This window comes from Lissotriton helveticus, chromosome 4_1 (assembly GCF_964261635.1).
Source record: "Lissotriton helveticus chromosome 4_1, aLisHel1.1, whole genome shotgun sequence".
Lineage (NCBI taxonomy): Eukaryota > Metazoa > Chordata > Amphibia > Caudata > Salamandridae > Lissotriton > Lissotriton helveticus.
Window position 1 is genome coordinate 1,664,548,437 of NC_136063.1, and position 27,015 is coordinate 1,664,575,451.

Genomic DNA, 27,015 nt, shown 5'->3' on the forward strand with positions numbered 1-27,015 from the left:
ACTTTCTGGATGGAAATGTTAAGATATTCCTAACACCTTAAATAAAGATAATATTTTTCTTGATCGTTCAAACAGTTCTTGATAGGGAAGAAAAAGGCAAGGGTTTCGGGGTGGAAACAGAAGAGAGACGCGTTTGTGCTTTAGACAGACAATGCCACAGAGAGCAAAAAAGAAACACGGGGAGAAGATATAGAGAGACGGAAAGAGAATGTGCGAGATAAAGGATGGGAACATGAGAAGGGGAGGGGGGGGGACTAGAGTGAGGATGAGAGGTAGTGAGGGAAGGGGGGGAGAGAGAGGAAAGCGAGAGAGACGGAATGCGCGCGAGAGAGCTTCATCCCAGGGTGATGAAGAGAGTTAAGCTTCCGGAGTTTACAATTCATCCCCACACAGAGTAGATTTACATCTTGCTGCACAGTTTCAAGTGCACGAGTGTACCCTGGGGACACCTCACAGGCAGCAGCGGGTAGGCCAGATCAGGAATGCAGATAGGACGAGCCTCCCTATAATAAACAGGGGATCTGCTTACTTATAAGCAGTTTATTAGGAGGTATACGGTTCAGCGTCACGGATGTAAGGAAATGGATCTTCTCGGAAAGAGGCACAGCAGACATTGGGGAACCTGTAAATGGGTCTCCTTCAAGAGGATACAGTAATGTCAGGCCGGGGGCAAAAGTACATGAAACCTCTAACAAAGTTCATTACACACGCTTGTTAGCAGCGACATCTATTGAAATGACCACGGGGGGCCTGCAGATAAGAAGGAAACGCAGCGCCAGATGCGAACAATGTGAAGGGGAAGGGCAAACCCAGGAGGACTGAAGGGCAGACCCAGGAGGACTGAAGGGCAGACCCAGGCGGACTGAAGGGCAGACCCAGGCGGACTGAGGGGCAGACCCAGGAGGACTGAGGGGCAGACCCAGGAGGACTGAGGGGCAGACCCAGGAGGACTGAGGGGCAGACCCAGGCGGACTGAAGGGCAGACCCAGGCGGACTGAGCGGCAGACCCAGGCGGACTGAGCGGCAGACCCAGGCGGACTGAGCGGCAGACCCAGGCGGACTGAAGGGCAGACCCAGGCGGACTGAAGGGCAGACCCAGGCGGACTGAAGGGCAGACCCAGGCGGACTGAAGGGCGGACCCAGGCGGACCGAAGGGCAGACCCAGGCGGACCCAGGAGGATTGAGGGGCAGACCCAGGAGGACTGAGAGGCAGACCCAGGAGGACTGAGGGGCAGACCCAGGAGGACTGAAGGGCAGACCCAGGCAGACCGAAGGGCAGACCCAGGCGGACCGAAGGGCAGACCCAGGCGGACCGAAGGGCAGACCCAGGCGGACCGAAGGGCAGACCCAGGCGGACCGAAGGGCAGACCCAGGCGGACCGAGGGGCAGACCCAGGCGGACCGAAGGGCAGACCCAGGCGGACCGAAGGGCAGACCCAGGCGGACCGAAGGGCAGACCCAGGCGGACCGAAGGGCAGACCCAGGCGGACCGAAGGGCAGACCCAGGCGGACCGAAGGGCAGACCCAGGCGGACCGAAGGGCAGACCCAGGCGGACCGAGGGGCAGACTCAGGAGGACCGAGGGGCAGACCCAGGAGGACCGAGGGGCAGACCCAGGAGGACCGAGGGGCAGACCCAGGAGGACTGAGGGGCAGACCCAGGAGGACCGAGGGGCAGACCCAGGAGGACTGAGGGGCAGACCCAGGAGGACTGAGGGGCAGACCCAGGAGGACTGAAGGGCAGACCCAGGAGGACTAAGGGGCAGACCAAGGAGGACTGAGGGGCAGACCCAGGAGGACTGAGGGGCAGACCCAGGAGGACTGAGGGGCAGACCCAGGAGGACTGAGGGGCAGACCCAGGAGGACTGAGGGGCAGACCCAGGAGGACTGAGGGGCAGACCCAGGAGGACTGAGGGGCAGACCCAGGAGGACTGAGGGGCAGACCCAGGAGGACTGAGGGGCAGACCCAGGAGGACTGAAGGGCAGACCCAGGAGGACTGAAGGGCAGACCCAGGAGGACTAAGGGGCAGACCAAGGAGGACTGAGGGGCAGACCCAGGAGGCCTGAGGGGCAGACCCAGGAGGCCTGAGGGGCAGACCCAGGAGGCCTGAGGGGCAGACCCAGGCGGACTGAGCGGCAGACCCAGGCGGACTGAAGGGCAGACCCAGGAAAAGTGAGCGGCAGACCCAGGAAAACTGAGCGGCAGACCCAGGAAAACTGAGCGGCAGACCCAGGAGGACTGAAGGGCAGACCCAGGAGGACTGAGGACAGACCCAAGCGGCCTGAAGGGCAGACCCAGGGAAACTATAAGGGCCAGACCCAGGAAGATTGAAGGGCTGACCCAGGAGGCCTGAGGGGCTGACCCATGAGGCCTGAGGGCAAACACTGGAGGACTGAGGGTCAGACCTAGGAAGACTGAAGAGCAGACCCAGGGAAACTAAGGGGCTGACCCAGGAGGACTGAAGGGCAGACCCAGGAGGACTGAAGGGCAGACCCAGGAGGACTGAAGGGCAGACCTAGGGAAACTGAAGGGCAGACCCAGGAGGGCAGGAGGGCAAACCCAGGACGACTGAAGAGCATACCTATGAGAACTGAAGGCCAGAGAGACATGTCCGGACACAAAGATAACACATCAGATAAAGGGTCCGCATAATGGATAAAAAGACTACTTGGAAGTCCTGGAGGACCACTCATACTTGCTGCGAGGTTACAAATTAATACCCTATTGGCCTCCATGGAGAGGGACATCATATTCGGATATTAATGCTCCCACACCTCTTTCTGTCTGCAATCCCGTAATTACACCAAGGGATTTGGCCCCAGAACGCAATGTCGTTTTACCAAATACAGTGATACTGTTGCAGATCTATGTTCTACCCAATGGTATGAAGATCCTTTTCATGATGGGATCCTAGGTCTGTATGCAACGTCTCAAAACATGTAGGTGATTCCATGTCATTCTTATCTGTTTAATGGCTTAAAAATAGAAAAGGTTTATACATATATGTCTAAAATCAAATCATTAACTTTCAGTGCTCGGTTAAAAGTCATTTTCACATTCAGAGGCTATTCTGGCACACAAAAAACTTTCAAGCTTATGGATATGCAAGTGTTGCATCAAACCAATTCGAATTAAGCTTGGAAACAGATGTACCAAACTAAGAGAAAAACAGAGGAGGAGAAAGAGACATTTACTAGGTTTCATGATTTCCACTAAAATGAATATCTGTTATCCGCATTCCCAGTAGAATCATCAATGAGATGACATAACCCTCTCCAGTAAGCAATGTCTGCAGTCAAGACATAACCTGCATGGCCTTTAAATCCTTCTAACCATGGAAAATATTTGTGATCGCCTTAATCCATAAATCCCATGAAATGTTAATGCTTGTGGCTCGCTTCCCACAGAAAATACACATTTTTTAATTACTTTTTTGTGGTAGTAAAAGTCTGTGCGCAATTTTTGTGGGGAAATGCCTGTAAAAGTTGTGTACACCCGCTACCCGCCCTTACTCAAACCAGGCGACCATTCCACCTGATTAAGTGCAAATCTGCTCAGACATCATGGACCAGTGAATTAGAATTTCCTCTTTACAAGCGGAAATGACAAGTTGTATCTGGGTCCGGTGGCTTAGTGGACTAATGTGTCAACTATAGAGGACTGTGTTTGACCTCATGGTCATAGGGTCAAACCCCGCTAGTCCATTCAGCCTTTCATCCTCTTGAGGACGATAAAATGAGTACCATAGAGTTGAGAAACGATAAAAAAATCCTTCATTCAGCACCAAAATCCCCACAGGTGAACATGCACTTTACAAATACACATGTTATGTTACATTTGCAGATGATACCTAGATAACTTTGTGAATCGGACCCCAAGGAGGTATAGGAATGCCCCCTGACAGATATAACGTAAGTCACCCTTCATGCTGTTCCCCTAAGGGCCCCATTAAGAATGGCCCATTATTTGTTGCAGTGATGCTGCAGGTCTTGAATGCCTGATTTTGCACCCAATAATGGGCGTTACCCAAGCGTATTTGCTATTTCTGGCCCCAGTAGTTCCAGTTTCGGAGACACTTGATCACTGAACAATGTTGCATGCCACATATGAGACTAGGGATCTATAGGAAACATCATGAGGACCTTTGCATTGAATTTCAATTTAACAAGGCTCTGGTTTCAGAGCCTTATGCATCATTTGCAGGACATTCCATGGATCAACCTCCTGGGCACCACTCCAGCCTGTTTAACTCCCCCAACCAACCTGGTACCTCAACCTCGATGATAAAGGACAGTCTATTCTGCTTCGTACAAGCAAAGCCCTGCACGTCCAAAGCGTGAAGCTGTTGAGTGCCCACCCCCCGAGTGTCTGTATTTAGCCAGATATCCAGAAATGTAAAAAAACAAATAAAACGATGGAAACTTCCCTTCACAGAAAGGCATCCTTCACCCTTCATTCTGCAGGGCACCGATGTGACCTCTAGTTCTTGTAGAGGTGAGGCAGTTAACATCACAATGGGCCATTCTTTTGTTTAATTTGTAGCTTTGCATTTCAGGATTGCACTTCAAAGCTTTATAAATGCTACACAAAAAATAATAAAAGAAATACATCTTTACGATGTTGTCCATATGTATACCATTGCAGTAACCACTAGATGAAATACACCGTTAGTTAATATGCACGTGCATTATTATTACGCACCTGCCATCATAACTTCTCGGTGATGAGCTGACAATATTCAAAATAGTGGAAAAACAACACAGAATAAATAGGTCAGACGTTCAATAGTTATGTCGAATTATTTGATTTTACTGTGTCGAAATCTGACAGACTAGGTTGTTCTGGCAGCTAGCTGATCGTGATGGTGGAAAAAGCTACATTATTGATTCCTTTCAAACATAGTTCCATTATCAAAAATCAATGTAATCGACCCAACAGCCTACTTCAAGGAGCTGTCTCAAACGTAGGCACTCAGACGCAAGTACGATCCACCCACTTCCTCAGTGGAACATTAGCAATGCGACTTCATCACCCACGTCCATCCTTTTCAAGCACAGCCTTCTCTTGCCTTCCTTACTACCTCTCCGCCTGGGCTCGGAGTCAAGCCTTTAAGCAGGGAAATGGCAGACATAAGAAACATGTATCTCTTGGAATCTTAGCGTAGGCGAGCAGGCTTTCTAGATCAATTGTGTACCGCGTCCTTCGGGATAGAACCAGTGGTATCATGAAAAGGTCCCATGAAACATGTTCAGTTCTATATGAAGTTATTAAAATATTACATAGAAATTCAAAAAAGGGAACTCTAACAGTTTTTTATATATTTTTTTTCATTTTGATATTGGGGTATTTCTTTAGCTAACTTTGATTTTCCTTAGACCTATTTTGAAGATGCAAAACGAGTTCAATGCGACTGTAAACTAGTCGCCTATTACAGGTGGTAGCAGCTACTTTTGTCTCTGCAGCTACAGCTACCTCAAACACTTGGACCAGGATGCAAACAGCAGACCTCGGGTTTGTAAATTATTGTTCACTGGGGAGAGGCCTGGATGCCAGGTAAATTATGTCTACATACTACATCACAGCATAATTCACAGAAGAAAATAACACAACAAAATGTTCCTAACGCCATATAACCTACTGTGGCAGAACATCAAATAAATGTATACTACATAAAGCAATTCAACACAACTTTAAATCAAATAACACAATGTAACTTACTACTACCCATAGCTTAAGATAACACACCCACCATGATATAAAATACCATTGTATTGTACTTTATGCATAACACGTTATACACAGCACAGCAACCAACTCATACCATTCTACACCATATTACACCATTACTGAAACAACATAGAACATTATAAAAAATGGTGTCCGCAACATATGTAGCATAAAACATTAAACAAAATAACATAGTGTTACATATCATCCCATCCCACTTCAGAGGATAACATAACGTAATACAACTCTCTTTCCCATCCCATAACATAATGTATCATCACATACTGTCATATAATCAGAGCACCCTACTTATTTTTGTATAACTTCCCTTCATCCATCATGTTGTCACTCTCCAGTCAAGCTAAAACCTTTTAATCTCACATAATTGGCATAGCAAAACTTGCAAAGTACATGGAGGGGGCACTCCACGCTCCAGACTCAGTCAGGAGCTCTTATGCAAGGGACCCACCGCCTGATCATAGGGCCAAAGGGTGCCCCAGGGAGCTCGGAGAACCCATCCCCCCGCACCACGGGAGCTATTGTTACGCCATGGACTCACATTATACGTTCCCAGTCATATGCCAGCAGCACTTCTCCACCTAGTTATCTGTTGGTGACATCAATTACCACCACAATAGCACATTCTTCCCATTACTTTCTTACAAATGTTAAATTCCTCAGTATTCAATCTCTGAAGCAGGAATAGTACTTTCCATTTATATTCAGTGTAGTCCTGAGTTCGACTTAAATGTGGAAAAAGCTTTGATGGCTGTGTTTTTACTATTAATTGTCTGAATTTCCTGTTGCGACATCCCTTCCTTCATTTCCCAGATTTAATGCTGTTTGACTTTTCCCAAAATGCAACTTTTTTTTTGGCACAAAGTAATCTGCTTGAAGTAGAACTATTCTTAAAGAATAAGAATTCTTTGAACACTTCCTAGAGACAATATTTGGCCTTGTCCTAAAAACCAAAAACAGTTTATATATTCTGCTATGGGATGGTCTCGACCTTTTTACTTCTGTATTTAAGAGCCATTTCATAAATGTCATTTCATAATTCATTAGGATAGCATTTCCAGCATCATAATATATGCTTTGAATGACAACTATTGCTTTTAAAATGCATGCAGTACAAATACTCATTTTATGTGTGCAATCCTTTTCAGATGCATTCATGTATTTTTGGGTGGGATTGTAAACACATGCTTTAGATATGTTTTAGCCTCTGGCTTCTGAACCCCAGGGACATACCCGGCAGGGGGTGTAGACGCAAGTTCAGGAGTCTTGCGGGCAGGATCCTGTATACACCATAAAAGAAAAATCAGTGCCTCTTTGTCTCCGGCAATTGGAAAATCATTCTTACAACATGCAAAATGCGGATGCACAAATATTTGACGTAATTCATGCAAACATCCTAATTGCGAGTAAAGTGTTCTAAATCAACAGCATTTGGGGACATACTTGATCACATAAAACCGTCATTGTAAGTGTAAAGAAAGCAAAGGTTTGTTTTAACCCACAGATCTAGTCTTGACTTGCTGACATAGCTTTGAGTGGCTTCCCAAACACGCAATCAATGAACCATGCCCCTTTAATTTTTTAACTCCTGCAGTACTTCAAAGGTTATCTGAACAAGATGTCACAAAGGATTAGTGTTATCTAAACTTATTCCACAAACTCAAGTCTTGTCTTCCCTACTTCAATTGGTATAATCCAAGAACTATAACGGCAAGAAGATACCACCACAGATCGCTCTGCTGACAAGACAACTCCTGCCCTTCCTCTCTGCCAGTGTGAAGAAATCAACCAAAGCAATATTATACCTTATATTTGTTCCTTTGTTTACTGTTTTAGTTTTTTATTTTTTTCTCCTTTTCTCATTTACCATGTTTATTTCATGTTGTCCGCTCTACCAATTTATTGTAAAGCGCTCTGATATCCTTCGGGATCTTGTTCACGCTATATAAAGCTCTATAAATAAATAAATAAATACATTGAAATTCAAAAAGATTTTCTCAAAGCATTTTTGTATAATCTCCTTTGTACTTGAAAAACATCTCCTCCATCATGCTGGTGTCTGGGTTGGTGCCTTTCTTCTTTTTTTCATGTATCTCATGGATGAGAAACAGGTCACAGCTATGGCGGATTTAGAGACTGGAGAATATTAGCGACTGAGGAAAACCCCAGACATGTAGTATGGTGCTGTGCATCTGAGACTCCGAGTAAGTGTGTTTGAGGCTCTAGCACTTGAGACTTGGTGTAAGTGGTGTTTCCCCATGGCTTTACGTGGGATGAAAAACTGGGGCTGTCAAAGGGGCGTAGTCAACATACTTAAGGGCATGACTTAAACCACCTAACCTAAAAATCTTTGCTGAGCATGGTGGCTTTGTCTAATGACTATTAGTGGCAAAAGATAAATAAGCAACAACTTTGGCGTCATTGTATATAATACTGAAAATGCCTCAGTTATGAAATGATGAGACTGTGAAAGAACTATAACGAGTCTCTTTGAAGTTAAATTGAAGGCAGTGAAGGGTGGTACTGCTGCAGAGTTAAGATTTATTTTTCACCCTGAGAGTGAGGGCAAAGATGAAGATCCCGATAGGGACCTGTCTCAAGATCTACTTTTTAGAACTGCCGGTGCTGAGCACTGGTAAGACCGGGCCCAATTAAAGCACTGGTGTTTCCTGTTTTTGAAAATACTAGAATAAAACTGTCAGAGTTCTATGCCATGTGTTTCTGTCATGTTCCTATTGTGTGACAAGGTATGCACAACCCTGGGAGGGAAGTCATTGTGGGTCCTGTATAACTCAGTTAAGCAGCCACACTGGCTGGCTAGAGCAAGGGCAAAGATCGGGTAGCTGAGAAAGGTTTACTTCTCACAAACCAATAATGGCTTGTTTCTTGATCCATGGTGCCCTTATACTTCCAGAATCCCAAACTTCTTTTGCAAATGAGTGAACAACACTACCTTGACGCAGCCTTCATTTAACTGTCTCTGCAACTCAGGGCTCTACAGATAGATACATTGATTAGTGAGAGGAAGCAGGACCTGCCTGAGCTCGCAGTCTTCCTGGGTGGGGTTCTGAGAACACACCAACACTTGTACAGGAAATAAACTATCACCCGTCCGGAGACAGTTGCAAAAGGTTCAATGTTCACTTGTTTTAAACAGCAGAGATATTTTTTACCCTTAGCAGAATAATCCTTTGCTAAGGTTCCAGATCTCTTGCTTGCTGCAGACAGTAAAGCTGATCTTCCCTTGTCACAGACAGCAGAGTTCCCCTCCTTCTGTCAGAGGCAGCACAACTATTCCCCGGCGGTTTTAGGCAGTAGAGCTGTGCCATGATTATGTGAACTGTCCCTGGACGATTATCTACCAATTTACCTGCTTGTTCTATTTGATTATCTGTCTAACACCAACCATCTGACTCATAGATTTCACCGTGAGTCTCTACATGACAGGGCAACCATATCTGACATAGACAGTGGCGGCGCCTCTGCTAAGGTGGAGGAGTGTCGCCCCAAAAGGAAAAATAAAATGATAATTACTATTGATATTATCACTAATTTTTTCTATAGCTGTCAGTGGCTCTCGGGCAGGGATAGCGAAGCAGGGAGAGGAGTGGTTTGCCCTCCTGAAGTGCGCACAACTGCTAGGCTGGCCCTGTTGAGCCAGCCAAACAGCCATGCGCAATTTGCATGCTCCCCACCTGACTGCATTACACAGCTTGGTGAGGAACATGCAAAGTCCCCGTCTGAGTGTCAGCCAATCACAACGCCGCACTGCAGTGACAGGGGAGCCTGGGAGCTTGGTGCTTCCTGCTGCTGGCCAGGAGTTCCCAGGAAGATGACGGTGGACGCAGGAGAGGCGGCGGCCAGCCGACGGGTCAGCCGTTCCAGGTAAGTGTTTTATTTGTTGGTTTTTTTCGTCGTTACGTCCTTCGTCCCCCCCCCTCCCCACTACCACACTGCTCTGGTAGCAGCATCTACTGCAGAGCACTATGCAGGGATAATCCATGATACAAATTGGGCTCACTTCGGTTAACATGGAGAGGTCAAAGATCCGCTTCCACTCTACAAAACACTATTATAAGGAACACCCTCACCTTGCAACCACACCACTCACACTTCGACTAGGAGAAGGTGAAAATGCTTCCATCCCAGCACAGACGTCATCCATCGCGAAAATCCAAAAATGCAGATTGGAGTCTGCCCACAGAGCGTAACGCACAAACGGCAAGGCAATACTGATCACTAAACATTAAAAATATCACAATCAAATTAAGAAAGCTAGATATATATCTGCATGGAAAGCATACAAGAGGAGACAAAGGGCATGGTACGGTAGCTTAACAGCTCTACCATGAATAAACACATGCACATAAATTTGTCTATTTCCATCAAACTAGACAACAAATTGAAAACCTTAATCTAGCATTGCATAGACCAACAACTTAGCCGCCTGACGGATCACTGACAAAATATCGACCTAGAAAATATCGACCTACAGGAATATCGCTGCAGAAATATCGAAGGCAAGAATATCGACATCCTATCTACAACATGGTATGTACAAAAATATTGAAAAAAATATATAGATGTTAAAAATATTGTTTTTTTCCTGTAAAAATATACATGTAAAATAAAGTAAATAACACTAATAAATAAAATAAACATAATTAAAATATCTAATAATGTTTAAAATTAATAAATACATATATAATAATACATTAAACATACAGAAAATATATAATATATACATACTGAACAATAAGTTGTAATTATTATTATAATAATGTATAAATTAATAGAAAATATTAGAAATGACAAATAGATGTACAAACATAAAACAAAAACATAAATAAAAAGTAAAGAATTACGTTTAATAAATTAAAAAAATTAAATATACCTTTAATATTTTTCAAATTAATTATATACTACATTATCTAAATTTATACAAAAAAATAGCTTAATAAATACAAATACTATTCAAAATCCACAAGTAAAAAAAATACAGTAATAGAAATGTTGGATAGCATAGAACTTAAAATTACCATTCCCACTCCAGAGAGCGCAACACTAGAGAAACCGTTGTATAGTGTAGAGGTCAAAATTACTATTCCAACTCCAGAGAGTGAAACAGTAGAAAAAACATTGGATAGTGTAGGGGTAAAAATTACTATTCCAACTCCAGAGAGTGCAACAGTAGGGAAAGTGTTGGATAGCGTAGGGGTAAAAATTACTATTCCAACTCCAGAGAGTGCAACAGTAGGGAAAGCGTTGGATAGCGTAGGGGTAAACATTACTATTCCCACTCCAGAGAGTGCAACAGTAGGGAAAGCGTTGGATAGGGTAGGGGTAAAAGTTACTATTCCAACTCCAGAGAGCGTAACAGTAGGGAAAACGTTGGATAGCGTAGGGGTAAAAAGTACTATTCCCACTCCAGAGAGTGCAACAGTAGAGAAAGCATTGGATAGCGTAGAAGTTAAATATAACATACTATAAATAATTGTTGTAAATAAAATAATTAAAATTTAAATTTTTAAATAACTCTACATCATTTGCAAATACCCATTAATAATTACTAAAAACATAATTACAATTGAATAATTAATTAACAATAAATTAACAATAAATACCAATAAATATTCATTTAATAACTATAAATTACCAAATAATAAAGATTGAACACTAAAATATTTTTCAAAGCAAAAAACATATTGATATTTAAAAATTGATTAACAATTAAAAAATGGGAAACAATAAATGTATTTTTAAAGAAAAAACATTTTTTATGAAAAATTAATTACCAATTAATAAAATATATTTCCAATTAATAAAAAGTTATGAACAATTAAATATATCAATTACCAATTGTAAAAAATGAATTACCAATGTAAAAAATTAATTACCAATTAAAAAAATGAATTGCCAATTACAAACCTTACTTATCAATTAAGAAAATGAATTGCCAATTACAAAATGTAATTACCAATTACAAACCTTAAATACAATAAAAAAATAATTAGCAATTAAAATAATTAATTACCAATTAATAATTCATTAGAAATACAAAAATTATCAATACCAATAAAAAATAAATAATTACTTCATTACAATTAAATTACTTCCCATCCAATTCCCCTATAAACCCACAACCCGCTACAGAAATTAAACGCTAAAATTAATTTACAATTACTAAAAATTAATTATTAATTTACTATAATTAAATTACTTCCCACCCTATTCCCCTATAAACCCACAACCCGTTCCAGTACTAAAACATAAAATTGAATTAAAAATAACGTTTTTAATATACAAAAAAGTACACATATAATTCAAAACAAATAAAATACTTAAAAAAATATAACACATACATATAAAATACATAACAACAAACAAATATGGATATTAGTAACATCGAAATTAGTAACATAGATATAATTGATATCAATATTACTAACTTCGATATTACTTACATCGATATAAAAAAATCAATATTACTTACTTTAGGATCGATATTCTGTCCAACGATATTCTTGACCTCGATATTCTTCACCTTCGATATTTTCAACTCGATATTAATGTAGGTCGATAATTAGGAATCGATATTTTGACTGTGCACCCCCCTGACATTAGAATCAATATAAACACTCTCAGCAGTGCAGTATCCACCAAACTCTACCACATCCCCTCACACTAGAATTTACTAACACCTAGGTCAGCACATTCTCACCCCTTACAGCACAAGGTCTATTAATACCCCTAGCAAACAGACCAATGTAGTTGATATAAGTGAGGCTGAGGCTCCAGTGGCCTCTACCCCCACTATGATACTCCCTGCAGAGCCAACTCGTAAAACACCTCAGCAGCCTATGGAGTTATCTGGCAGGCCTCAACGACCAACCCAACAAAACAACTACAGAGAAGTCCGAGCATGCAACACAACACCACCGTAACTATAATTAGCATGACAGCCCTACATTCGGAGGAATGGCAGGTGACAAGAATGCTAGTGCTGGTTAACATGTTAGATTGTAAGTTTAGATGCATTATGAAAAAATCTAATAAACCCATCCCAGTGTTGTGTGCTGCTGTTGGTTGGTTGTAAATCTCGTGATTTATATTCTCACTACAGCATCATGTTGTAGTGGAGGGATGTGTGGAATTACTCAAATTTGTTTTTGCGTAGGTACACACAATTTCAGAAAAATGTGATGTAAGTTTGTGAAATGCAAAGCCAGCAAGTGCCAGATTTCTCTTTACTTTGGCCTTATGGACAATGTCATCCAATGGGACGTGGTTTGAGCTGACTGAAAAATCTTTCAAACCATTCAGTCTCTAGTTCTTAACAGGAGGAAAACTCTTCTAAAAGTGTTCAAAACGTTGGCAAGGGATACAGATGCCAAGCCTCTGGACTCTAATGTGATCCTTGGTAAGACTCTGTTACCAAAGAAGGGGAATAACCAGTGCCAACCCATAAAATACTTTAGATTAGAATAAATAGTACCACCCCAAAATAAAAAACCCTAAAAAACTCCCACCCAAGCAACTAGGACTCCACTTAGAACAAAGTTTCTGGTATTCACTGTGTTCCTGGTGATGGTGTGCTGGTGACACTAGGGGACATATTTACAATAAAATGTTGAAGAGCAGAGCTGTGCCAAATTTGGCAGTGCAGCATTTTCAAAACACAGGGATGCGCATATTCACAAGAATACGGTGCACCCCTGTGTTCCCCTAGCGCTGGTGCAAAAAGAACTGACTGATGCCAGAACATGCACTCTGCTACCATGTTGCAAGGGTGCCTGTGCTGCAGGGAAAATTGTTTATGTGCTTCAAGGGACATCTTCCTGCACATAAACAATCAATAATGACGATTTGTACCTTCTAATTGTGCTGAATGCAGCAAAAAACGAAGCAAAATTAGTTATTTCTCTTTTTTGTACCATTCTAACGCTTGGTATTCCATGGCATTAGTTTTTGGCACTGCCTCAGCCTGGCAAATCTCAGGCAGTGTCAAAAAGCAACAGGTGTTGTGGTGGAATACCCACAGCAACACCAGTTGCACACCTCTTTGCCGCAGAGGGCTGCAGCGGAAAAGGGCTAATTTCCAATGTGGCTTAACTCCACCTTGTAAAAATGGAAAACGGCGCTGCTCCACCAGAGCGTAAAAAAAACTGACACTTCGGTGGCGGTGAGGTCTTGTAAATATGCCCCTTGGTATCTCATAAGGCGAGTAATATGAAGGCCAATTGCCTCCTTGTCTCTTTGGTGATTGAGGGATACAGGCCACTAGTACAGTACCTTCTCTTCATACAGTGCAGTGTAGGTCTTTTAGCTATTATGACAACAAAGACAAATGCAGCACTGGCTGAGGGTCCAGTTGTTATGCCTCTTTGGTTGTAACGGAAGGATGCCATTGTTGGCCAGAGGGCTTGTGTCTTTCAAAAGTAAGTGAGCTAGTTCAATCCTAGAAGAACATTCAGCCCCTCTTGCTGGTTGGATTTCCTGGACTTCTGCGATCAGAATCCAAAATCAGACCAGTTCTGACTGGTCTAGGTGTTATGCGTATTGATCCAAGACCGCATCAGTTCCAGTTGCCAAGAGAGAGAAGTACATGCAAAAATAGAGACTGGATACATTTTTACTGAGGGCAGAGAAACCCACATCAGACAAAGGCACTGGGCTGGATACCTCCCAATCTACCAGGTGAACAGTTTATAATGCAGGGCAACAAAAAAGAAGGTTATGCATTCAGGTTAGTGTGTATGAAATGGGCATCAGCTCAAACTCTAAGGAATTGTGCATTTTGTGTAACACAGCCACAGGGTACAAATGTCGCTTGATATTCACTGGTGCACTCATGAACCACCTGGCACACATACATGCAGACAGCATTCACATGTGTTTAAGATATAATGAACACAAGGAACCTGTAAAATCAAGTAAAATGAATAAATGAAGATCCAGGGTAGTAGACGAAGTACGTTTATTCCAAGTACACAAGGTCCCATCCATCCAGCCGCCTGTGTCCAGTGCAACTGCACCAACTTATGCAGCATACTGAGAACATCAGGTTCTATCACCATGGTACCACTCAAAAGAATAAACTTCCTGTGGGGATTATGGGGAAAATGGAAATAAGGAAAATAAAGCACATTACTACAGAATCCTGGTTAAGAAAAGTGGAAGGACTTTTTACTGGGAAGAACAATTAGACTGTTTCTTCTTACAAGGTAAAAGGCTGTCCCTCTGGACTACAATCTTGATCCAATTTCACTATTTTCTGTTTAGAATACATACCCATTGTTTTCAAACACTATACAGAGTTGTGAATGTCGAAACTTTATACATTGTTCACACCACTCGTCCCTTTGCTTCACTGCAATATTTAGTAGCAGCTGGAAGTGATTTCATTCTAAGAGCGCGTGACAAAATATGCTCACTCAGATACTGAATTTTCTTGTGACAATCTGGAGAGAAGTCCTATTTATTTAATTCAGTGTTGCCTCTTTTCTTTCTTCTCTTGCTGTGAAAATATCTTCAGCCACAGCACAATTCTCTACTACTGCCGGCCTCCTTTCTTCTGATATTTCATTTGACATTCATTATCTTGGGGCCTAACAATCCTATCAAGACTCTAGCATGTTTTTTTTCCAGAACACTTATTGTCTTGCTACATTTCTTAAAGATTCATCACTTTATAAATAAATAAATCACCTGGGCAAACATGTCCAACTACACCCTCTGGTTTGAACTAATGCTCAACTAACTCAGACTTAGGGCCTCATTATGATGGCGGTGGGACTTCCACCGCCAGGCAGTCGGTGGCGGTCCCACCGCACCATGCTTGACCGTCTGCCGCATTATGATGGTGACCGCCATGGATCACAGGGACTGCAATCCCTACAATAGTGGCGGTCACCACTGTAGGGATTACAATGTCCCTTTCCACCGTCCGTTTCATGGCAGTAAACCAGCCATGAAAAGGCATGCAGAAAGGGGCTAGGGGCCCCTATCGGACCCCCTTCCTTCTTAACCCTCAGGTATGGGTCCTGGGGGGGTCACCTTTGGTACCACCCTACTTATCCCTGCACCATGTGGCAGGCACCCAATGGTGCCTGCCACATAGTTCAGCGGCATGTGCTGCAACCCGCAGCACCTGCGACAATACAAAATATACACATTGTAACCACCTTGAAGGCGGTCGCATCCTTATACCGATGGAGGGACCACCGACAGCTAGTCGAGCGGTCCCGTTCTCTACAGGATGGCAGTCGGACGAATGTCCCACCACCATGATAATGAGGACCTTAGTTCTAACATCAACATAGGCTCTATAATTCATTCATATGGGGAAACTCTGTCTTGCTCTGAGTAGAAAAACCATATAACTATATATTTTCTCTCAAATGCTTCTCAGCATAAACAATTGAGGCTGATATGGTTGTATGACGATCCATCGTATTCAATGTCCTCGCGGGCGTTCGCATCGCGGCCAATACATTGCAATGCCACTTACATCGGCCATTTTGTCATTGCACGTCGTTGTGACGCAAATGCGGCCGTGGCCTAGGATCGCGTGTCACATCGGCGACATGACATCGCGCGACATGACAACGTGATGTTTCACACAGTTACAAATCTTGTCAGCCAATGGGTTGTTGGGGGGGTAGGGGGTATACATCGTGTTGCCCACCGTGTTTTCCGCCATTTGTGCCCGTGTCCTTACCCTGTGGACAGCCTTTGCAATCAGTAAGTGTCCAGTAGGCTCGTGTTTACTGTTTTTATTCCCTTCTCATTCCGTTGTATGACGATCCATCGTATTCAATGTCCTCGCGGGCGTTTTTAATTCAATTTAGCTTCAATACGCGCTGCTTTGCTTGTTTACTTAAATAAACACAATCCCCATTTCAATTCTGCTCGCATATGCTCGCATATGCTCGCATATGCGCTGCTTTGCTTGTTTACTTAAATAAACATAATTCCCATTTCAATTCTGCTCGCATATTGCAATACTTGAATACGATTCACGATGTCATCGTTAACGATGTATATGTAAATGCGATGCACTTGCATGCGTCCTGATGACATGCGATGTGATGACGTCCACGATGTAATAGCCGCGTTGCAATGGCAGCGCGATGCGATATATCCGTTGTAAGGGGTGCTTCCCGGCTGATACTAAAGGGGGTCATTCTGATGACGGGCGGACTTTGTCCGCCCATCACCATAGTGGGGAACGGGACCGCCCGCCATAAGGGCGGGGGTCCCGTGGGGGGAATTAGGATGTGCCTGTAGTTTTAGCATTGTGGCGGGCGGTGCGCTCTGCACCACCCGCCACAATGCTAAAAATGCTTTTTTGCATTTGCATATGCAAATGTGGGGGGGTACCATAGGTACCCCCATGTGCCCCCCGACAGTGGTGGCAACCTGGGGGCCCTGCAGGGGGCCCCCGCAGCAATCCCCGCCTGCCTTTCCGCCGCGGAAAGGCCTCTACTTTGTGCCATTGTAATATGGCTGGCGGTGTCCATTGGACACCGCCACCATATTAATCCATTACTGCCGCGGTCGCAAGGCGACCGCGGCGGTAAAGCGGCGGACGGTCTTTCCGTCCGCCGCTGTCCCCTCCGCCATCCTAATCTGGCGGAGGGAATTAGGATGTGCCTGTAGTTTTAGCATTGTGGCGGGCGGTGCGCTCTGCACCGCCCACCACAATGCTAAAAATGCTTTTTTGCATTTGCATATGCAAATGTGGGGCGGTACCATAGGTACCCCCATGTGCCCCCGACAGTGGTGGCAACCTGGAGGCCCTGCAGGGGGCCCCCGCAGCAATCCCCGCCTGCTTTTCCGTGGCTGCATTGCCACCGCGGAAAGGCCTCTACTTTGTGCCATTGTAATATGGCTGGCGATGTCCATTGGACACCGCCACCATATTAATCCATTACTGCCGCGGTCGCAAGGCGACCGCGGCGGTAAAGCGGCGGGCGGTCTTTCCGTCCGCCGCTGTCCCCTCCGCCATCCTAATCTGGCGGAGGGGAAAACGAGAGTGCTTGTCGGGCGGATTGCCTCCGCCAGGGTGGCGGTGGCCACCGCCACCCTGGCGGAGGCAATCCGCCCGACATCCTAGTGGGACCCTAACTGTGCACTACCCACATGAAAGGGAGTGGTTAAGGTAAATTGAAAGTAAAAATAAAGAAAGATTTAATTTGCCTTTGGCAAATTGAAGATATTGGAGCTGGCATTAAAAATCTGCTGCTGTTTAAACAACGTTTAGGGAAAATGTGCTGTAAAACAAACTGTTTTAGCACCATGTTCTCATACGTTTTAAGGAGACTACAGTCCCAACAACCATGTGAGGCTCGGGCTTTGCACATCACGAAGACCTTAAAATATTACTTTAATGGCCATTCAGAACTGCTAGTCAAACACTGACTTTTTTGCCAATGTATTTGAACATGCTTTAGCAGAATGCATGATTTGCTCCACTTTTTACACCTTGCTAGAATATAAACCATCAGCAATACTGCAGGACCAACTCTCCCTAAAAAAGAAGTTAAAAATGCGCCTTTCAATGACACTGAAACTTAAAAAAAAATAATGACAGGAAATATTCTCTTCTCTCAGTTACTCTTCAGAAAGCCTCGGGGCTTAAGGTGTAGTGTTTCATTCAGCAAACAATGCTCTGTTATCTGCAAGTGTTCCATGACAACTGAGGCCACCGCAAAACAGGGCTTACCTACAGAAAGCTGCCAAACACAACATACTGTCATTTGAATGCTGCTTAGGCAATGCGCTTTGCAGTTTCTGTTTCAAAGAGAAAACAGCAGCTTCACTGTCTTTCCACGCATCTTCCATGTCTCCTGTCTCTATAGCTGCTACGCACTAGCTTGGCACTGCTCCACCCCGAGACTGTTTACGATGTTTACAAAAATTGTAAAACAAATAGAGGCTATTTTTGAGCAGACTAAACATGATCACATTCCCCAATGAAAGCAGGACAGCTCCCTTTTGCATTTTCTCAAGGACCCACCATTGTATTAAAAAAACCAATGCTTTATTTAACAATATCTGACTTTCCAAAAAGAGAGTTTTCTTCAATGTAGGCAACTCAACGTCATAAAGAGTACTAGCTCACATAATTGTGCACACACACACGCACATATATGTAAATAGAAGAAGAAGAAAAGAAAAATCCGTGCCTCTTCTCCACCCAGTCAAATTCACCAACGGCAAAGGTGCCAAACAATGGCCGCAGAAAACCCATACACATAAACAGCGTGTTTCTCATGTCCTCCACAGGAAAACAATCGTTCGCACTCTAAATGTGTTTTTAAAGATATATTCACTGACAAAAACGGTAAAAGTGACGATATATTTAGATGAAAATTTCAGTGACAATGCAACGTTTTAAACTAAAACACACATACTGAAATGCACCAGTTATAGTTATCTTTAATAACTATAACTCGTGCCCAAAGGTAACTATAACTCACAGTTTTTTAACTGTTCCCACCAGGTGGGAGCAAAGTGGAGTTCCCTGCCTGATAGAGTGAGGGCATATTATACCCACATTCCAATCTCTCGTAGGCAGGTTACCACAGTGTCCTGGGGGTGGTCTCCCAGGAACACTGTATTATATCACGCCATGGGGGCTGGCGTCCCTGAGGGAGGAGATGTGTGTCCCCCTCCCTTTTTTATGTTTGTTTTATTCTTGAGGGGTGTGGTCCCCAGGGCCCACGTGAGGCCCAGGGAGTGGGGCAGTGTGCCCCCTCTCCGTCTTAGTGCATTTGGGCCTTAGGGATAGGGTCCCTGTGGCCCATAAGTGGCTCGGAGGGGGGTCACATGCCCCCCTCCCCTAATACATTTATATTTTGCCCCAGTAGATGGGGTCTCTGGGTCCTATAAGTGGCCTAGGGAGGGAGCAACAGGCCCTCCTCCTTCTATATTTACATTTATTCTCTGGGGATGGGGTCCCCGGTGACCTGCCTGGCTTGGTGATGGGGGCCCCACTCATGTCAACCCCCCTATATCTACTAAAATATTTGTTATAAAATGCCAGCGGGTGTAGCTAGATAGATATATCAAATGAAACAACAAAGTGGGAAAAATACGTCAATGTCAAGTCCACCACCCCTTCAGCAGCAAGGCAATTTCCCTTGCCTCAGCGGGGGGCCACAGTGAGTGTTTATGCTCCTTGGGCCCAGATGGACAAGGAAGGGCTCACGACTAAGCTTCCCTCCTTACTTGCGGGGGCAGGAAAGTGGATAACCTGCTTTGAAAAGAACACCGCATGCATCACACACGCTACAGGGGAAATTAACAGCCTACTACATAGCCTGATAGGCGGCCAAACTAATGCCCAGTTTGTCCTAGCTGGCATACCAGCACTAACCTGACCAATACCCAACACAATTGGGCAGTGTTTAACACATATAGTCATCAGATCTGGACAGTCCTGCGAGAAATGTTCCCCAACTGCCTGTACATAGGGGGACTGATGGCAGAGACTATTAAGACTGATGAAGGGACAAACAATTACCTCAGCAGAAAGAAGGAAGGACGGGGCCAGAAGACAGGACCGCCATGGGTTAATTCTGGCCCACAGCTCGCCTTTTTCTTCAATATCCTTAAAAAGAGACCTCCCACTGAAGTACAAAACAGATTAGACAACATAGCTGGGTTGGACACAAAACCATGGCCAGAGATACAGGCCCACATCATCCATTATTACAAGAAGAAAACAGAAAAAGACAAAGACTGACAGGATAAAGTACAGAGGAACACAGCCAAGTTGGAACAGCAGAAATTAAAAAAGATAAAATTATAGGGAGTTATTGTAACTGCAGTCATGCATATGACTGCGATCCCAGGGGAAGAGACACACAGAAAGTCCAGGGATTCCAACTAATGATCGAATGGCCAGAGGAGGTTTTAATGAAAGAGGAAGGGAAGGTCTAATGAAGAACAATAGAGAATGTTTCTAATGCCATAAAATACGACACCTTGCAGGAGACTGCAGGACCAACATGTATCACGAGGCCTTCGCACAATTAAAGAAACAAGCATTGGCATAGCCAATAGGTTTCACCTTTGGAACCCTATAAATGTTTAGCCATGCAACAGTTAATGTTGTTGCAGTAAGGATATTGTGCTGCATAACTAAATACTTATAAGGTCCCAAAGGCAAGACCTATTGGCTATGCCAGAAGCTGTGGCCACGTCCTTAAACACCTTGCCTTGCAGAGCATTTATAATTACTTGGTGGGCCTCACCGCCTCCACCAGGCCTAGTTTGGTGTCTTCTGAATGATTATAGTGTACATCTCTATAGCAAAGCAACTGGGAATTTCAGAACAGCTTCAATCAAACCACCTGTATCACATCATACAAAGGGCATTTTCAACGGACACAGCACTCACAGAGATTCATTTTCTACAAACCACAAAGGACTGTCATCAGAAGCCTGCAAACAATTACAAATAGTACCCATCTTAGCAGGAAACACCAGCATGCCCCCTCTTACGTTTTAACAACTTAGATCAAGTGAGTAATTCATCCCAAGCCAATCCAGCTATTGTGGCCTCAATCAACGCACTCGCTGCATACAGAACATCCTCAGTGCACACTGATCACACACTATATCAATTGGACAGTGTTCCCCAAAAACAACAGTTTCACAATGGTGGCAATAAACAACCACTGCATATTGATTTCAAAAACACCCCTATCAAGTACTGCTTCCAAAAAATGTCCCTTTGCTTAAACAGGGCCATCATGCAGTGCCCCACAAAATAGGCACATTGGTTTAAAAATATTTTTATATCACAAGTTACATCTACAAAACATTAAGTCTGAGTCCAAAAATTCTACGGGGTTCAGGATTTCAGAGTGGGCTTGAGCAACTGGCTAGAACTACAGATCTAGACGCATGGCGGATTTGAGGGATCAAAGAGACCTCAAACACATTAGGATTGAAAGTAAGGAAAATGCGGCCGTCATCAGATAAATGCTCTCTTTCTTGATAAAATGAATTGCAAGTGCTCCTAAAAGGATGATACCTTTATGAGACAGGTGTGTATTGTGGCTACCAGCTTTCCTGACACCAGAGATCCTTTCATGATGGCAAAACAGTTAATAAAGGGTTGGGGAGGGAGGACGCTACCAGCCTTACAAGGCCTTTCTTATAAAACATAAATAAATAAAACAAGCACACTACAAACATCTGGGATAAACGTGCACATAACTGCGTGGAGCAACTACAGCGATTTCACGAGGCACCTGCAGGCGAGCGAGGGCTGTTCACAAGGTCCCTGGCAGCTTTCAATGGCCATCTCATGCGGCTCTTAAGGGTGACCACTACTACTCAAGGAAGATGGGGGAGGGGGTTCAATGCACACTCACCTAAGAATGCAGCTTCACGGCACTGACAGGGTAGGGTGAAAGCAAGTTGATTGCACTGCTAGTGGTTTCACAGGCTTCAATGGTGCCTCTTTAGGCAGAATGATGGAGGTTCAGTTGCACAAAGCCCTGCTGTCAGATTGAATTAGGCAGAACACGGGTTTGGTGCTTAAAGCTGCCTGTAACAGATTATGCACTTTACAGGGGACACCCACATCCGTTGCCCCTAGGGAATTCCCACGCGGAAGCATGTGCCCAAGAATGTGTTTTGGGTGGGCTCTATCACCGGCGAGACACTACAGAGAGCCAGCTAACCTCAAGCATGTGACCCAGGGCACAATTACAAGGCTGGTTATTGTAAGGACTGTAACACGACAGAATGGGCAGGCAGAGAGGTGTGGGCAGGAAGATAAGAAATCCAAAACAAATAGCAAGTAAAAAAAAGTGAAAGCGCGATCAAGACGGAGAGGCGGGGCGAGGCGCATGTGCTTGGGAGAGCAATCTGCTCTCCCAAGCGAGAGGAAAGCCAGATGGTGCCTCTGCGCGTAACTGTGTGTATAACCGCACGCTCTAGGCCTCACAAAAAGCTGTGGTCAGCCTTTTGAAGCCCACTCACTAAATGTTTCGCCAGAGCAGCGCATGTGCTGGCTCGGGCGAGACCTAAAAATCATGAACGTACCTGTACTTGGGATACCAGACTATAACAAGGAGTTCTCCCTGTTCTGCCATAGTGATGGACGGGTGATAATGGCAGTACTCGCCCAGAAGTGCCCCTTAGGGCACATACCCATCCTGTAACAGTAGTCAACTTAACTCTGTAATGCAGGGGCATTTCCATTGCGAGCAGGCCCTGGCCGCCAACACCCAGGGCTGGCAATCATACAGAAAGTGAAAGGCACCCTGACCACCCAATGGGTCTCAGAAATGAGCTAAAGCTATAAAGACCAGCGTTCAACACAGTGCAGCACCATATAGTAAACCCAGCCACCTTCATTGTCCATAAAGTAGAAGACGGACCGGATGTTTTGTGCAGGCACCCGATGAATCAACCAGGGTAGATGAAGACCTAATCTCCAACAGCAAAGTTATGTTTGTAGATGGCTCCTCCGTTATAGATCTAGAAACCAGTGTTAGGCACACAGGGACAGCAGTGGTCACAGGTGATAGTCAGACAACCTCAGATTCCCTGAAAATCACAGCACAGCTGACATTGCTCCTGTGCGTCTCTGCACAAGCAGCCAAACTGGTGGCATTAATTGATGCCTCACACATGGCCCACGGAACAGCATCACATTATATTCCGACTAAGACTATGTTACAACTACCCTACAGTCCAGTATTTGTAAATGGAAGAGAAGTGACTTCCTCAAATCTGATGGCATGCCAGTAATGCACAGAGATCTGTTATAACTCCTCATCAATGCATTGATGCTGCCAAAAGCGATTAGCAGTCATCAAGTGCACTGCACATGCAGGAGGCCAGGACTTTATCTCTCGAGTCAACGCACTCAGCTATTGGTCCATAGAAGCAATCCATGTGTTCCCCGTAAAGGAGGCTGAGAAGCAACCTTCAGAGGACTCCTCACCGCCTCCCGAACTACTATACACTTAGGTGGCTAGGTTGTCCCTTAAGGAAATACAGGAAGCAGCTCTCCCAAATGGGCAAGAATTCTGAGAATCTAGGGATGCACACAAACCCCCCCTGATCTCATCTACAGGATACTTGTGCAGAGAAACCTATCATGCCCCAAAGCCTATTCTACACAGCCCTGAACTAGCTCCAACTCCCGATACACACCCCGAAAGAGAGCATGCTTGCTAGCCTACAGCTAGACTGATTTATTTCCCATGTGGCAGAAATGATCTCTATGTACTTAAATGAGTGCACAGTATGGCAGCTGCACTCACCTAAACCCACACTGCAGGTCATAACCTCATATTCCGAGACCTTCTGGGCCATTCCAGGATCTATACATAGATTTCATCAACATGATTGACAGATGTGCCACTTACCGATAGCTAATCGTAGTGGTCTGCCTTTTCTCTAGGTGGATAAAAGTGGGCCCCTGAAACACTGCGACGCTAAAGACGTAGCTACCTTTCTGGTTCGAGAAGTTATACCCAGGGGGGTCCCAGAGGTCATCCAAGCTGACAACAGGTGATATTTCATGAATGAAATGTGCAAAAACACCTGTATCCTGATGGCCATAACACACAAGCTGGTCTCAGCATACCACACCCAAAGCAACAGCATAGTGGAACGTCTTAAAGGACTGCTAAAAGACAAGCTCAACAAACTGTGCACCACCATGAGTAAGGAATGGTTCCATTGTTTAGCCTAGACCTGTTTGCTCTAAGGAACACACCAAGCAGAGACCACCACTTGCCCCCCCATCAGATAGTCACTGGTAGGGCAATTCAGACATCAATACCTCAGATCAGAACCAAACTAAGACAAAATAAGAGAGAGGGACCCACACTCCAAGGGGACAAGGCATCATTTTAAACATTAAAGAAAGGTATTCCCCGTGGGAAAGACACTACCACAGCAACATCCACCTTTCACTCCGACACCCAACCTGGATTAATCATGACACACTTAGGTAAACCATTCCCAGTACCATTCCAGTATAGGACAAGACACTAGGTAATAATACAGTCTATTCAAAATCTTCTGTGATTTTATTAATAATCATACACACAAGATTAAGCTTGCAAATCCATCCATATCAAATAACGAATTAAATCTCTGTAAAATATTTTAAAACACTTACCGTAGACCACTTTCGATCTTGCCCCTAGGATTAAATTCTGGCAAGTTCTAAATGACATGGGCCTCCCCAAGGTGATTTTATCACTTATCACCCGACTCCACGAGGTAAATTTTGCTAATGTGCGCTGGGGCTGTCAAGGTCAGCTCACCGACCCGATAGAAATCAACAGGGGGATACATCAGGGCTGTGTCCTGGCTCCCACACTTTTCTCCCTCATTGTTAATGGTGTAGTTCGGCATCTCTCAGAGGTTCCAGCGGATGCCCCAATTATGGGGGGAGAAAAAGTGGGAACTTTGTTATTCGCTCGGGATACTCTGTTAGTATCAAAAACACCAAGTGGGATCCTATTGCAGTTGAATCATTTCAAACCCTTTTGTGATCTACGGGGTTTAGAGATTAGGGTCCCCATGGCGAGGGTGAACACCTTTGAGAACTTGGGAATTACCATCACGGAAAATATGTAATGGAAAACCCATGTAGACAGGCTGACCCTCAAGCATAGACAAATTGTTGGGGCCTTTATCAATGAACATAGCACCTCCTTTACCAAATCAGTGGCAGCCCCAATTCAGATTTATGAGGCTAAATCTTTGGGCTCTGCACTCTATCGAGTAGAATTATGGGGATTTGAAAGGATGGATACTCTACTGAACTCCGAGAACATGTTCCTTAGGTCCCTCGTCTCTTTACCGCAGAGCATGCCACTTCACCCGCTAAGACTTGACATGGGCAAAGCCTCCATCACGGAAAAGGCAAAGCTATGCCCCTTACTATTCTGGCTGTGCATTAGGTCCAACCTGGAGTTGTACTAGTTTACCGCCGCCCTAAAAGAAGTCGACACACTCGACCTATCCAAGAAGATTGCCTGGATTCGTAGTGCGAAATCCCTTCTAAGAGCATTAGGTTTAGAGGGCTTCTGGTATACTAAGGACCAAATACTTCCCCTTAACAAAGACACACTTAAGAAACACTACTGGGATTGGGTAGTCCAGTGTTCAGTTACCAGCCCCTCGTGGCAATGCCTAACCATGGAATTTATGAATTTTAAAATGACTGGCTCTTATGAGCAATATTTTGTAATCATCACCATTTCCCTGGACAGGAAACTCTATATTCAGGTCAACTTTACAATACTTCCTTTAAAATCATTTACTAGCTCCTGGTAGCAGACATCCTCCACCTCCTATTTTTGCGCCAGGTGCACATCTGCTATAGATTCCATTGCCCACATGTTTTTTGTTTGTCCTATGTGCTCTAGTCCAAGGAGTAAATGGCTGAAACCAATCTGTAAGCTGCTAGGCACATGTCGCCATGTCAAGGCACTTCGTATTTGAAGATCAGATCGTAGCCCGGCGATCATTTGTGCTGTAGCCAAGTTCTTGGGTCGAATGTGAACTATTAGAAGGCATCTGTTGAAATGTATATATATCTCTCTTAATTGACCAAAGCTTGCAGATTCCTCTCTAAACAGGTTACCCAACGGAATGCGGTGCTCACCTCCGTTGACTTACTTTATATCATCACGCAGCCTGCGAATAAGTCCTAATCCACAACTTTCATTGCAGGTGGAGAGACAGCAAGTTGTAAGGACCCTTCAAAGTAATCATTTCAACTCCTATATCTGTCACGGTTGAAGGAAAAGGGCCATGGATTAATTTCTCGGACACTGGCTTGGACCCCTCATGACAACCAACACCAAAGGAGTCACCATCACAGACTTTTCCAACATGAACTACGAACACTTTGGGGACAGAAGTGCCTGTAGGGCTTCCTTTGGTCTTTGTGAACACTTTTTGGATAGGAGCACCCATAGGGCTCCCCCTGGACTTCATGTCGACTCTTTCATACCCGACTAAAAACATACATGCCAAATGTGCTTTGATTTGTTTTCAACTATGTATCACCGAACAGGAACAGTTCAAGTTTCAACCATGGTCGCCAGGTAAATTGGGCCAGCGTGAGTCCTGGGATCTAACACATTTAACATACAACTTCACCACACACAGAGGCGGCATCCCACGTGCATTACACAGAGTACTATGATATCACACCGGGTATGTATCAGCACATGACCTTAGTAAGGTGCCAAATATCTTCCAACTCCTGCTAT